This window comes from Halichoerus grypus, chromosome 2 (genome assembly GCF_964656455.1).
Source record: "Halichoerus grypus chromosome 2, mHalGry1.hap1.1, whole genome shotgun sequence".
Classification (NCBI taxonomy): Eukaryota; Metazoa; Chordata; class Mammalia; order Carnivora; family Phocidae; genus Halichoerus; species Halichoerus grypus.
The window spans coordinates 56595614-56611447 of NC_135713.1; the positions used below are offsets into that span (position 1 = coordinate 56595614).

The 15834-nt window shown below is 42.3% G+C and overlaps 1 protein-coding gene across 17 annotated transcripts in view; it reads left to right on the plus strand.

Moving 5' to 3' along the window:
* The window catches only part of TENM2 (teneurin transmembrane protein 2), a 1202741-nt gene that overhangs the window by 786917 nt on the left and 399990 nt on the right, over positions 1 to 15834 (plus strand). The window lies entirely within an intron of this gene.

The following is a 15834-nucleotide window of genomic DNA, read 5'->3' on the forward strand; positions in this document are numbered from 1 at the left end:
TCCTGGGTCAGAGTTGCTCTGTCTTGTTTCCCCTGCCAGTTTCTGTCATCATGGGAAAGGGAAAGGGGATTGAGGTGTCTTTAGTCTGAAAGATCTCTCTCAACGGTTTTCTAGCAATCCTTCCATTCTTCAGGCAATAGCATGCGCATCTGTGAAATGGGCTTGAGACCTGATGAAAAATGTAATACCTCGGCTCTCTGGAAGCTTCTCAGTCATGGTTGCGAATACTTGAAAAAAGTTGTAGGAGAGATTTAGCTAAGGGGTTGTCCATAACCCATTCTCTGTAAGCCTGAGTTGAGAAAGACTTTAAGTGCCCCCCCAAAAAAAACTGTTTGCTTGTTGGTTTTTATTTATAAGTGCATTAGAAGAAAGTACATTTTAACTGCAGAGAGAAATACAATACTTCTGATAAACAAAACTCAGTTTTTATAACCTAAGAAGTGACCTGAAGGAATGTGAGGAATTGATAGAAGGCTGTGGTTCTTGGGTGCAAAGTCACGGCTTCATGTTTAATTTAACAAAACATTAAACATTTCATGTTTAATTTAATGAAACATTAGAGTACTAGGATTTGTCACCTTCATGACAGAATGTCAGAAATGTGGGATAGTTTCAGAATATATGTTCTTTCTGCAGAATTCACATATGACACTGGAAATGTTTCACAGCTGAGGACCTATACTTTTTTCTAGGGGTCTTTTTTTTCCCCTCTGATAAAAGCAGGAAAAGCAAAACAAGTAAAATAACAAAAACAACACCACATTAGGCATGCACTACTAGTCTAGCTAATTTTAGGGGGACTATTAGCAGGCATTTAGGCAAATCTATTAACATTTAGCATCAGCACAAATGGAATTGCATTTCTACTTTTTGTGCTTCTGACAAAATAAGCACAAGGATCTTCAGGACAAGAAAAGAATGGATGTCGGAACCATGTGTTGGGTGGTCAACTTTATTAAACCCATTTGGATTTTTTAATAACTATTCAAGAAAGTAGAGTGAGATCTTTGGAAAAATTCAAGTAAAAGTAAATCTCTCAGTTTGACGAAGATTATTACCAATGAGGAGAGGCAGTCTGTGTTGCTGGCCAGGTTTTTTCTTAGTCTGGAAAATGTGGCTGGAGGTTCATAGTGCTAGACGCCTTTGGCTTGTGATGGAAAATTTCCCTTTTTGTATTTCTGAAATATTGATATGCCCGACATCTCTGTCCATATTTTGCAGGTTGGTGGGGCTCGATTTGCATCTGATGCTTGAAATGTTTAGCTCTTTCTGACAGAAAACAAGACTTGATGTCTGAGCAATGCAGGTGATTACCAAATCTTAAAACATGTATGTATATGTGCACACATATGCATTTATACACACACACACACACACACACACACAGGAAAACAAAAGCTCCCTAAAGTCTGCCTCCATTCGTTTGAACTATCTCCTCCACAATCTCTGGATGCTGTATGAAACACAACATAGTGTTTTGTTTTGTGATGGCAGGAGTGCAAACACCTCTCGGTGTTATTATATACTCAGTCTGAACGTGCAGTTTCCTTGTGTGCCTTGAAGTGGCCAAGACCAGATGCTTCAGAGAGAGATGTCATATTAATGCAATTCAGAGGAGCATATGACAAGAGAAAAATCGTTATGACAGTTACTGACCTGAAGAGCAAGTAGCTTTTTTAACCTTTAAAAAAATTGTTTTAACTCCATCCTAAGTAGCAGCCGATACTTTATTTAGTTGAATATTTTTTAACTCTCTTATAGGTTGCATTCTTGAAGGGGGGTGCAAAAGAGTGGCCTGGACTTTTGGAGAGCCCTATTTCCTCTGGGGTGGGGCTAGGGAGAGTAGTGAAGCCCCCCGGTTGGGGCTCCTATTCATTCCCCACTCCCTGGGACTGCCTCCAGACTCTGGGCCTTTGGGTCCGGGACTGAGATCCATCACAGTGGGATCCAGCTTACCTTGAACTGCCTTGGGATGGCACCCCCTGGCTTCTGCTCCCCACCCCGCCCCAAGCTGAGGAGGTCTGAGCAAAGCTCACCCCATGTGCTGTCCCTATAGCCCAGAGGCATACCTAGCTGCCCAGCACACTCGCGATTGCCTCTGTGTCCCCTCTCTAACCACCATCCTGACCTGTGTGTGGCTCAGAGAGGGTAGAGGTTGATGACCAACTCTATTAACTTCAAGAGGCCTCTTTTGAGCCCCCTCTATATGCCCAGGACTCTGACAGGCCCTGGAAGGAAAAGCAAATGAGACATGATTCCCATCCTGGAGGAGCGCCTATCTAATGGGGAAGTTGTGCTAACAAAAACGTGTAAAGCATAGTCGTGGGTGCTGTGGGGACTGAGGAAGGAGAGCCTTTCCGTGGCCGCAGGTACCGGGTGGGTGCCGAGGAAAGGGCAGCTAGTCTTCAGACAGCAGGTCAGGAAAGGTTTCATAGAGGCTCTTGGTCAAGAGAGGAGCCTGGAAGTTTCCCCGGGAAGACAGCGGGCAGAGCCTTCTGGGCCCAGAAAATGGTTGACTCCGGGTGCCAAGTCCAGTAACGTTAGTTAGTACACAGGAAGGCAGAGGATTGCGCTAGAATGATTAGCACAGCCCTCACAGTGAATGGCTTTCCACACCGTCAGTCTGCACCATCCTATGGGAAGCCTGAGGCAGCTGGGCAGTTCATGGATGTGCAGATGGCAAGGGCCAGGCATCAAAAAAAAAAAGAAAAGAAAAGCAGCGCACGGGTTTATGTGAGAGCTCCAATTTCCATGTCTAATTTGACTTCGAGAAAACCTTGTGCTGGCTGCCACTGTGTGGACCAAACAATTAAATGCGAAGGTCCCAGATGGAGCCTGGGGGCTGCTAGCTTGCAACCTTTGCAAATGGACAGCAGGTCCCTGTAAAGGGATTTCATCCTCTGGCTAACTTGCTTTAAACCTGAAAAGATTTTAGAGGCACTTTTACACAACAGAAACTGTCTTTGGAGAGAAATTTCCCCCCAATTTTGCAATTTTCAAGTGCCCCCACTTGAAAAGCTGCTTTTGGAAATAGGTATTAAAGCCCTACCTTTGTTTACATCTGCACTTACGTGTACAGGTGCGCGCGTGCTTGTATCATGGCAGGTGTGTTTGGGTTCCTTCATAGAGTCAAAGCTTCTGGAGGTGGGAAGAGAAATGCAGGTTGAAACGCCGACTCGGTAGATGAAGACACACACAATTAGTCTGTCACGGCTAACGAGTGCCTTTTTGCTTGGCCGATGCGGTACATGGTGTGGGGGTCTTTTCTCCTTATTTTTAATTTTTTTAATTTTCTCACCAATAATGTGACTGTGTACCCCATGGTCACAGCAGAGATGTTTCCACTTCTCGTAGAAAGCCCTAGGGGCTTCCGCCGGCCTACTTTTGAGAAGGCAGCCCCACTTGGTGTTTACTTGGGATGGTGGAAGGGAGGCGGGCAGTAATCTTCTAGACCTTCAGTGCCGTGCCGCTGCTTGCCCCTCACAGGGCCCCAGGCCGGGAAGGGCTGTTGCTACCACCCATGGCAGTCTGTGGGCAGCACCTTCTGGCAGAGACCGGTCAGCAGGACCCAACCGGCTTCCCACGGGCTCTGCCTCCCCAACTGTCACTTCGTTAAGCACCAGGCTGGCGTCCGGAGGCTGGGATCGGCCAGGGCCGCCTGATCACTTTTGAGTCAGAGTGCTGGGCATTTACCATTTACCATTTGCTGAAGTGACTGAGCTCTCACTGTCCTCATTTATCTGTCTGAAGAGTGGATGCTAATACTTCTCAACTCTGTGGGAATAATGGTAATGATGACCAAAAAAAAAAAAAAAAAAAAATGTGACCAAAGTATCCGCTCAAATCCCTGTTCCCCAACTTCTGTGTGTTTTCTGGACTTCTGTCCTTAGCCTCACCTTTACTTCTAGATGCTGCTCCGAAGAACCGAGTCCTGATGGTCTAACAGCCCATCAAACGCTGTGCTATTCCTTTCTCTCCACTTCACACTGAGCTAGTTGCGGCACTCGGCCCTTTCCCTTCTTAGGCGCAGACATCAGATCACAAGACAGCAAACAAAATCATCTACCCAAAACCTCGATGCCAAGCAGACTTCACTGAAAGTTTGAGAAAAAGGAAGAGTTTCCGAGGCCAGAGGTAAAAAGAACTTGAAGTATCTGATGGCCTCCTTATTTCTTACACGGTCTCTGCTGTTCAAGGAAGAAAAGTCAGTAAAGATCTATCCACTTGGGGCTCCAGCTCCCCGCAAAGTTCCTCTCTGAAACTCTCCGGGACTGGCCAGAAATTCAAGTGTTTGTCCCACTGTATTTATGCAGAGCAGCTCAGCACCCTCCACCTCTGCCCCCAAAGCCCGTGCTTTTGTCAATGCACTGGTGGACAGAAGCCAGTCAACTCTGTGCTTAGCCTTTCCCTCTATCCCGACACACTCTGCTGAAGGAAGACAATCATATAGAGATTGATTTCCTGACACATGCAAATGAGACTATTTCCCATCACCAACCTCCAAGCCAGAAGGCAGAAGTTGTTAGGTTTTTGTTTTAAATAAGAGTTTTTCTGACACACATTCTGATTTAAATAAGAGTTTTTCTGACACACATTCTGATTTAAATAAGAGTTTTTCTGTATTACGTATTTCATTATGCGTTTCAATGTCCTTCCTACACGGATGATTGATTGAATGACTGATGGGTCAGTTAGAGAGGGAACGTGGCCAAAAGGTAGGAGCGCAGTCGTGGGTGCCCTGCCACTTACTAGCTGTGTGACTCTGAGCAAGCAACTTAAGTTCTCTGAGCTCCAGGTGAAATGAGGGCTAATCATGATACCTCCCTGACAGGGTAGTTATGTGATTAAATAATTCATGTGAGGGTCCTTATCTCAGAACCTGGCATTTGCAATTGTTCTTTCCTTTGTGCTCAGTTTTATCATTTCATTTCATTGGTCCAAATTTCATGATCAGGCTTTTTCTTCTGTTTCCAAAATCATTTCAGTTTAAGTTGGTAGGGTACTGGGACTCTGGCACAACCCAGAGCCTGCCTCACCCCACCAGGTGGAAATTGGCACACAATTACTGACCTTCCTGGGGCGCCTGGGTGGCTCAGTCAGTTAAGCGTCTGCCTTCGGCTCAGGTCATGATCCCGGGGTCCTGGGATCGAGTCCCGCATCGGGCTCCCTGCTCCGCGGGGAGCCTGCTTCTCCCTCTCCCTGTGCTCCTCCCCCTGCTTGTGCTCTCTCTCTCTGTCTAAAAAAATAAATAAATAAAAATAAAAATCACTGACCCTCCTCTTCCATCTTCAAGACAGAAGGGGGCAGTCAGGCTACCTCCCTCCAGGCTGGCTTTGGGGTTAGGTGTGCTTCTCTGAAGAAATGTCCTCCCTGCTGCTATTTACTAACAAACCCAAGGTGGTTCAGAATAACCAGCATTAGCAGAACTTATTTTTTTTTCCAAGTAGAGTGTTACAGGAAACATTCAGAAATATCTCATTCATCTTCAGTGGCAGAGAATCCAATTGTTCAGTCTTGGTTTGAGTCCTCAACAATTATTGCAACTAAATTTTAATCAACAGTTTCAGTAACAATATTGAATTTTAAAGTTCCTAGCTACTAGTTAGAGCACGGCTTAGCTCGTACACGGGCAAATCAGTCATTCTGTGGTGATTAACATCTATTCAGAACAGAGAATGTATTATGGGTACTAAATTATCATAGGAATTAATGCAGTCTTTTTAAAGGGCTTAAAATATGTTAATAAATACAGTATTCTAACACCTGCAGCTCAAGGAACCAAAGTCATTAAATTATATTTATTGCAGGGATCTAGGTGGGGGGGGAATAGTTTAATGAGCATGAATGAAACAGGGGTTCTTTATTTAAAACTTCTTACCTAAAGAAACTGTTCCCTTTGAGGGGTTTATTATAGAATCATCTGCTATGCAAAAAACAAATCAGAGACAATAATTTTCTGGCTTTGGAGAGTGAACTTGAGGGGTCCTCTGGGGACATGGCAGAACTCTCCACATTCTTCCCATTGAACTTGGGATTTAACTTCCCTCTTCGCTGCTGCTTCTCCAGCTTCAGTTCCCACCACCTTCTCACTTATACTCCACCCAAGAGCCACACCCTCCTTGCAGTTTCTCAATGGTACCCAGCTCTTGTCCACCTCAGGGCCTTGGCACATGCTTTTACCTCTCTCTTCATGATACTTATTTTGCAGCAATCCACTGGTACATTGCCAGGTTTTGTCTTAAACAAATTGTAATTACTAGCTATTTTAATCCTTACAGCAGCCTAATGGACTATGTTCCCTTATCAACCCCATTTTACAGTTGGGGAAATGAGTCAGAGAGAGGTTAAGTGCCTTCCTTGCCCTAGGCCCTGCTGACCTGAGGTCTTCTCTTCATTGCAAAGTTCTGCCTCTTTGGAAGGTCAGCTACCACTGTCCCTCAGATCTCAGCTCAGTTGCTGATCCTTCACCTTTATCTAAAATCATCCCCAGCCCCTTTTTTCTCTTTCATGATCCAGGTAACCCTTTGCTGTGTGCACTGGCACGGTTTAAAGCCATTCTATGTATATGTATTTTTAGTTGTCCTTTCCCTTCTCTGGCACTACTATCATGTCCATGAAGGTAGCAACTGTTTTTGTTTGATGCTATATCCCGAGCTCTATTGAAATAACTGCCATTTCATAAACACTGAATAGATACTTGTTTAATGGGTCCTTGAACTCCCATGCTCACCATTGACTATCTGTAGCCAGAATAAACAATATTTTTCATCTGTCTATCCGGATAGACGGATGAAAAATATTTTTTTCAAATTTTCAAAAAGGGGGGGGCTAAGTCTTTTTGTGATTATTTTTAAGTCACTTGATTAAAAAAAAAATGACATCCCAGCATAATCATTTCCATATTAAATATGGGCCTTTATACCTAAAAGATTGGGAAATGATGACCCAGTGTAACTCCTATTTGACAGGTAAAGAATTCGAGAAGCTTGGAGGAGAAGCCACTTGGTCCCAGTAAGGGGCTGGTCAGGACAGTGTTGAAGAGCAAACCCCAGTGCCCTTGCACGTGGCCCAGCATTGTTTCTGCCCCTCTGCCTTGCTCATACGGTCACCCAGGCTGACAACATCAAGAGAAACCCATCACAAACAGAGAAGCTTTTTTAGACTGACTTGTGCTGTTATTAAGAACATCGTGCTTGGCAGGTCAGAAGCAGTAGACTGAAGCTCTCGTATTTTCTTAAATCTTGGGGGTGTTCGAGGTGAAAATTAACTGTCTGAATATCCTCGTGGTGGAATGCATTTGAAATGCTGTTTCCTGTTATGAGGTGGAAGAAGGAAAATAAACAAACACACGCTGTGTGGAATTAAAAATGGAGGTCCCAGAGCCACACATCATGCCCAGAGTCAGACACCAGCCTTAGAGGAATTGCCTCATTTTCCTGGTTTGCCAGCTTGTTGAGGACACACTCTGACTACTAAAAGCCTCAACACCATGGTTCTTTACCACCTATGAGCCATGGGCCACATTGAGAATCTGATTAAAGTTTTGGGCTGTATGCCCAGAGAAAATGAATATATACAAATGTGAAACATTTTGCAGATTATTTCAGGGAGCTTATGGACATTCTTTTGTTGTTTCATGAATCTCTACAGGCCCATGGATTCTAGTTTAAGAAGCCCTGGTAGCATATAATAGTAGTTAACTATAATAGTGGTATTAAGCTCTTACTGTATGTCAGACACCTGGCTACCTTTATACAAAGGTGTGTGTGTGTGTGTGTGTGTGTGTGTGTGTGTGTGTGTATACACACATATATATATACACATATGCGTATATACATATATACACACATACATATTTGTATATATACATATGTGTGTATGTATATTTTTTACTTAATCCTCAGGTATTACGACTGTTCCCATTTTACAGTGAGGAAACCGAGGCTTAGAAAAGCTAAAGAAGCCAGAAAGTATTAGAGCCTGGATTAGAACCCAAGTGATCTGATGTCAGAGCCACAGAAAGGCGGGTAGAGAAAGTTTGCATAAGGGAGACCTTCCCCAGCTTAGATGTAATGCCATAATAAATCCCACGGTAGAAAATAAAGGCTAAACAGGACATCTTCAGAGTGCCACCACAGTCTACAAAGGAACAGGGACTCCACCTCTAGGTTTTTGAACTCCTCGTGGAGAGGCATTTAGAATGGCTTCAGGATATCTCCTCTTTCCAAGAACTGCCCTCGACCCTCCGATACACTGAGGGACAGAAATTCCAAGGGGTTTGACATCCTTAACCCATTGGGCTGTAACTGGCAGTTCTTGTGGTTTTATTATAGCCTGTATTCAGATTATTTTCAATTTGAGAATGTCTATCGTCAAATGGGCAGATGGGTCCTGTCTGAATGTGAAACCCTCATAGGAATATTCAGACCAACTGGATTGTCGACACACTTTATAAGAGGCTATTAGTGTGAGGTGTGTTCAATTATTTCTTGCTTTTCCCAAGAGAATAAACAGTGAACCCATTAGAAGTTGCTTAAGAATGTTCCTTTGACCAGTTTTTTCTTTTTCTTTTTCTTTTTTTTTTTTTTAAAGAAAGAAGTCATTTTTATGTAGACATGGGTCTTCCTGAGGTAGAACTAAGACCTTTAATGGATATATATACTTCTAAACGTTTCTTTTTCATTCGTGGGGCTTATCTAGCCATTTTATCTTATAATTAATTTCCTAAGCACTTGCTTTGGTCCAGTCCCCTGGCTGGACACTGAGAATAAAGAAGTGAATCAGATAAAGCCTCTGGCCTCAAGGAGCTTCCAGTCTAGTAGGAGAGCAGGGTATGTAAACAAATCCGTGTTGTGTGTTGTGGTGTGTGGTATAGTAGGCAAACAAAGGACAGAGTGGTCAGTTCCTGTTTAAAAGGTTATGACCGGCTGCAAGGACAGACTGAAGAGAACCAGCTAAGGAAAGTGTATTCTGTAGAACAAAGATTCTCAAACTTCACTGGGCATCAGAATCCTCCTTGTTAAAGGAGGGCTTGTTAAAACACGTTTTTGGGCCCCAACCCAAATTTCTACTTCAGTATGTCTGGGGTAGGTCCCCCAATTTGCATTTCTAACAAGTCCTCAGAAAGCGGTGTTGCTGCTGGTCCAGGGGACACACTTTGACCACACTCTTCTAGCCCTTCCAGTACGAAGATAATACAGAAAATCCTCTTTTTCAGTTTTAGGTTTTCATCCTCCTGATTGGAAAATATTTCACTTTTCTCTCTCTCTCTCTCTCTCTCTCTTGCTCACTCTATGTTGTGATTTTCCTTATGAACATGTGTGTTTCGTGCTGTCCTTTGAAATTTGAGCTCCGTGATGTTCTGAAAGCTTTCCTCTTTCCTTCCTTTTTTTAAGTATACCTGACTTTGACTTCTTATAGGTAGGAACAGCAGGATACCAAGAAAAATGATAGGCCACTTATATGAATTATGAGTTGTATAAATTCTTACGGATGTGAGTCTCCGGGTGTGCCTTTATTCTGAAGCCACCACCAAACAGCTTTGTTTCTCACAAGGTCGCCTGGACCTGTGGCTGGACAGTTGGTCCAATTTCAGATCCGCTCTTACATATCCTTAGGTCATCTTAGATCCCATAGAACCTAAATTCTGTTCCCCGGGGGAGTGAAGAGAGGGTGGGGAGCGAAGGGGGCACCCCAGACAGCCTGAAACAGCAACAGTGCTACAGCCTTGTCATAAACAGAGTCACGTTTTTGGCTAAATGCAATGGAAAATATGAATTCATGTCAGAAAACAAGACCAAGTTCCTGCATTAGTGATTCTGTCTCTTTTTCTTTATTCTTTTGGTCCATTTTGCACAGGAAATAAGAACCTTGCGGACAGAAAGATCATCATTTGTCAATCCTTTTACAGCAATTTTCCCATCGTTCTTTCAGCTATAAATGCTTTTAGTATTTGTCAGGATCCTATAATAGCTTTAATGGGAGGGGAACAACAGCAACGACAATAACAACTATTTGCTGCATAAGAATGAATTGAGTGGCTCTCTCCTTTCTGGACCACAGTGCAAATGATGGCTCTGTCCATATGTGGGTTTCCACGTGCAGCTGTGCAGTTATTGTTTGCACTTAGACCTTAAGTTGTCTGTAATTTTTATGTGTGTAGGAATGATGCCAATTGAGAGAGAGAATGGACCAAAAAATATTTAGCATCTCGGAGATGAGGCAAGTCAATAAACAGCTTGATTACTAATTCATTCAGGAACAAAAATAATGGCTTTCTAAACTGAAACGACCAAATCCAATAACTAACTGTTTGTCAGGGCAGTAATAATGGTATTTGTATCTCTTTTAATTGGCTTTAACCTTTCCCTTCATGTGTGCAGTATTAAAAATTTAAAGAGGAAAGTATTTAGAGGCATAGATTTACAGCACTGCGTGGATTACATGCTTTTAATGAGGTCAGGACAATAAACCATCTGAGCAGAACCTGCTGCCCAATGATGAATTACTCCCTTTTACAAAAGATAGACTATAGTGAGTGTGTGGGCACACACGCATGCTCCCAGGCTTGTCTGTGTAGACCAAGGGATTCTCAGCTTTGCTCTGGAGCTAGCACAGGGTGTTTCCAGTGACAAGGAGCGCGTCAAGAGATTTTCCAAAATGCAGAGCCACAGTATGCCATGTGAAAAAGCGAAAGTTGCAGAACAAAATGCACAGTGTTCACGTACGACACTGATTCACATATGTCTGTTTATGTACAAGTATATGTGGAGGAGGAGGGAAGGAAGGGAGAAAAAGAAATATACTTATGTACAAGTATATAAGTATATAAAGGAGGAGGGAAGGAAGGGAGAAAAAGAAATAGAGATAATTTGAAGGGAGCACACAGTGGTGTGCTAGAGACAACTTGCACTGTCTCGTAGAATTGATCGTACAACACCCTTGCCCAATTCCACCATAACCTTAGCCTGAAATTATAGGTGGTGAGAATATTTACTCCACAGAAATCAGCAAATGCTTCAAATCAGAGCTTTTTATTTCTGCAGAGCCAATTGTTAAGCTTTGATCAGTGTTCTACTGGACACATAACAAACCATCCAGAGTAGTTCTAGCTAGAGAGGGGGTTTGCTAGGAGGGGGAGACAAAGCATGAGGGTGGTGAAGAGGAGAAGAAGACATTGTTCCTCTTTACAGCTATCTTTATTTGTAAAGGTCATTAAGCATTTATTACAGTCTTATACATTTAAACATTGTGTTTTATTTTAAAATTTGCAAGCATCATGAAAACTTTTTTAAAATATAAAAATAGAATCAATCACTTTTACCTTGTAAGCCAGGTACACAGCATTCATATGAGGAAAGGAAAAACAATTCAAATGCTAGAATCAAATGGTCAAAGGACTTTAGACTCGGCCAGAAGTGTGTCCTTCCGTGGTGACAACTTCGAAAGCAGAAACACACACAAAGTGTTAACTAGATCAGTCCCGAAGAGTGGAGTGTTGGCAGTCAGAACCCATCCCACAACAGATTCTAGTAGAGAGTGTCACCGTGGTACTTCCGAAGCTCATCTCCTCCTATTGCTTGATTGACCCGAATATTAGCATAGTCTTTTACCTAATCAGCAGCCTTGAGTTGGCAGTGTGAAACATTACTACTGAAGAGAAAAGCATTCTGCTCCAGAGAACAGAGCTGCAGTCCCACTGAAAAACATACCATCCATGTGGGCGAACAGTCTAGCACCAACTGCAGAAATGTTGATACTTCCTTTCTGCCACTTTGAGCTGCTGAGAGCTCTAGGCAGCCTTAGGAAGGGGCAGAGTGAAGAGACCTAGTGGTTTCCCCATCCTTTCTAAATCCCTGTGATGATGTCTGTTGTTTGGTCTCTAGGACAGCCACCAACTCCAGATGCTATTTCTACTTAGGACCTGATTGCCCTTACTTCTTAGGACTCTTACAGATGAAAGTCCATTCCTAGAAGCCCATACCTGACTGTTCGTGAAAACCGATGCCTAATTTTATAAACGTCTCTTCATTCATCAACAAATACTTATATGCTAGGCACGGAGTTAGGGATGGGAATACGGTGGGAAACATGTCAGACAAAGACCTTGCTTTCATGGAGCTGACATCCCAGGAAGCAGAGGTAGGCATGAACAGGTAAATCAGCAAAACATCAGTATGAGTCATGTTTGAAAAACCATGAACTAGGGGTGTGTGAGAGTAACAGGTACTTTATACCCCCTACTCTAGAGGTGCTGGAAGGGAAAACGTTTCTGACAAGGGAAACTTGAATGATGATGTGAATGACAGCAAGAAGCCAGCCATGTGTGGATCTTGTTACAAAATGCATATGCTAAGTACTCTTCCTGGAGATTTTTCTCCTCCCATTGAGAGTGCACCCACTTTTAAGACACAAGTCCAAGAAGGACAGACTGTAGATACTTTCTTTACTGATGAGTATTTTCAAAATAAACTCCTCTGCAGTCTCCATTGCTCCAAATACTTTTGAAAACAATGTTTAAAATCAGGATCATTTGTGTATGCATAGCTGACTCCGTGTTCTTAAATATCCCTAAGATGTTCACTGGTCAAGGTAGTGGGTAGCATCCTTTCCCTGAAAGAAAGAAAAATATAGGGCAGTCATAAGTTGAGATGTCATAAACTATGACAGCTCACAGTTGTGCATGTCTGTACGATTTCAACAGAGAGACCATGCATTGGAGGGGAATGTATGCAGACTTGGGACCGGAAGTATCTGGGTTCAAATGCCAGCACTGCTACTAACTCAGTGTCACTCTGAGCATGGTAGGGACCCTCTCTGGATGCTCAGGACCCTCCGCTGTGACATGGGGATAGAAAAAATGCCCACTTCATGGGGTGCTGGCAAAAATTAAATAAGGTCACGTCTATGAAGTGCCTACGGCAGAGTAGCCTAGAGCGTCCCTTTAGACAAGTTTCTGGCAATATTGCTGGACTGTGTCTCAGCAAAGTGAGACTATCATTGCAGGGGGATGGAAAGAGCTCATTCTTGTCTTTGCTTCAGTCTTTCCGTTGGATGCAGAGCTACAATCTGGGACTTAAAGTTGTACTAAGTTTTCTTGCTTGGGCAAGAAGATTGAGAACACAACTGTCATTTTTTTTTTCAACAGAATCCATAGCAGTAGACAAAAGAGGCATTATCAGGTGGCACCCAGCAAGAGAAAAATCCATTATTTTAATCCTTCAGTTATTTAAGAGTCCTTCCCGTGCTCCTTTCTCCTTGTCTCTTGCTTCTTGTAGCCCTTTTTGGTTCTCCCCGAAGCACCAGAAATAAAGCTTGGAACCAACTGGTCAGAGCCCTTGAATCCCATCCCATGCCCAGTGCAATTTATACAGCAAACTGCACTGCCTCAGAATAGAATTGTAAGGACATGCATGAATGCTGACTATATTCCTAAGGGTAATGGAAGCTGCATATGAATATAAATATAAAAAATCAAAAACCTTGGAAGAAAAACAAACATGACAGAAGCAGCAAGATAATGTTTTTATGTTTTCACCTTTAATTGACTAAAAATATCAATACAACATATTCCTTGGACAGTCTCACCAGCCCCCCTCCCCTCTTTTTAATGGGAGCACGGAGGTGGTTGGGAGGAAGAATACTCACTGAATTGATAAAACAATGGTTTCCCCTGGGAAAGTGCAAGCGGAGGGCCAGAAACGGCTTTTTTCTTTTAAACCCATTTACATTGTTTGATTCTGTTTCACACCAGCCTGCACTACCTTTTAAAATTAAGACTCTACCTTTTTAAAAACTGAAGAGGGAGAGAGAAGAGTTACTTTCTGCCCGAGATAGCTGCGTTGTTTTTAAGTAAGTTTTATTAACAAGTAACAATTACTTTTTTATGATACATTTAAGATAGTGAATTATGAATGACTGAAAATCCCCTCCAGCCTAATTGAGAACCATTATGTCTGGTAATTGCCACTGATTTCTGCAAACAGTCATTTTTCTCTGGCCTATTAACATAATTTGAATTTTTAATTGCCCTTCATAATTGTCTATTGGAGTTAACAAACAGTCCCATTCACCAAAGTGTTTCAGACCAGGCCCGACCCCCGCAGAACTCACAGTGGAGACATCTAAGACCACTTGAGGACACCATGAGGAGTTTGTAGACTCTCAAATTGAGATGGCAGCCACTTTGACAAATGTGACATCTTTTGAAGGACACACCCAGCTGTGGGATGACACATTTTCAGGTTTCTGTATCATTGAGTTGGCCCACTCTGTTTTGAAGCTGCCTCACCACACAAAGGAAGAGTATCACACTTGCAACAATTTTAACCAGGACTTTCATCACAGTGCTTTATCTGTTGTACTGTGATAAGTGTGAACATTCTGGCAAAACAGAACATGTCCTATTGTGTCCATTTCCTATAGGATTTGTGGGTCGGTATAATTAACTCAGTGACATCAGAAAAGGGCAGGATTCCCAGTAAAGATGCATATGTATCTTAATATATGTATAATTATACACACACACACTACAAAAGAACCTTGTGTTCACTTTTTTAAGTTTAAGTAAATTCAGAAAGGTAGAGAAAAATATAAAGAAAATGAGCTATAATCCTACTAATAATATATAGTATTTTTTGTATAAGTACATAGATATGTATAATAGTGTTTATATTTTCTCACATGACTTCATATTCTTCTAAAATACTATTTTGAAGACTACATGTGATGGAACATGCGGATTCACCATTGGTTATTTATGCATGCTGCTCCTGTTGGATATTGAATTTCTTAGTTTTTACCGTTACAGAAAAAGGGATAGAGTGAGCTATGTGCCCATTTCATGTCCATCTTTGATAATGACCTCAGGAGAATGTCCTGGAAGTTGAGTGATTCAAGGATGTGAACAAACTGTTGATTCACTCTCCAAAAAAGTTGTATTTCCATATATACTCTCCTGTTGCTATATGAGAGTGCTGAATTTCCCAGACTTTTCGCGGCATTAGATATTACATTTACTAAAATCTGGTTCCAGTTGCTAACTTAAAAAAAGTACATCCCATCATTTTTTTTAAAGTTGCATTTGTTTGATCAATAGCGAGGTCAAATACCTTTTTATCTCGTTACAAGTAGTTGCATGGGTGTGCATCTGAGAAGTCCATGTTCACCTCCTCCTTGCCCATTTTTGTATTGAGGTGTGTATCTTTATCTTACCATCGAGATTTTATATTCTTAATGCTTTTTTCAATCTCTGCCTCAAAGCCACCAGGTAGTCAATGCCAAAAAGCAACAGACTGTAGACCAGAGCACACAACTAGTTGTGGTGCTATGTGAAGTGGGCCTTATCTTCTGCCCACCATCACATTTTTCTGCATTTGTAATAGGTAGGAAGGGTTCGCTCATCTTTCATGAAACCATAGCAACACGAGCCATAACATGAAACCATAAACAAAACTGCCCCAGGGAGCTCTGTGGCTCTCTTCCACCTTCCAGGGCCCCTGGGTTCCTGTCTTGGTTCCCCTTGAAACGTCCCCATAAAGCCCTTTGGAACTTGCACCTAGCGTAGTATTGAGGCAAATAGAAAATGCGCATCAGAAATACAGACGTGAGCCACTAGTCTGAAATACTAAATCAAAAGCAGCTGTCTCCACACGAGTGTGTAGTGTCCGGCATAAAGCAATATCTAATCAATATATGGGCAAGGAATCTGAAGCTTAATGATATAAGAGGAACCACAGAGATGGTTGGCAATTCTGATGTGAATATCTAATTACCAGACTCAAGTCTGTTTCCAAAGTTGGGAGCTCCAGGGTCCATTGAAGTACTTTTATTTTT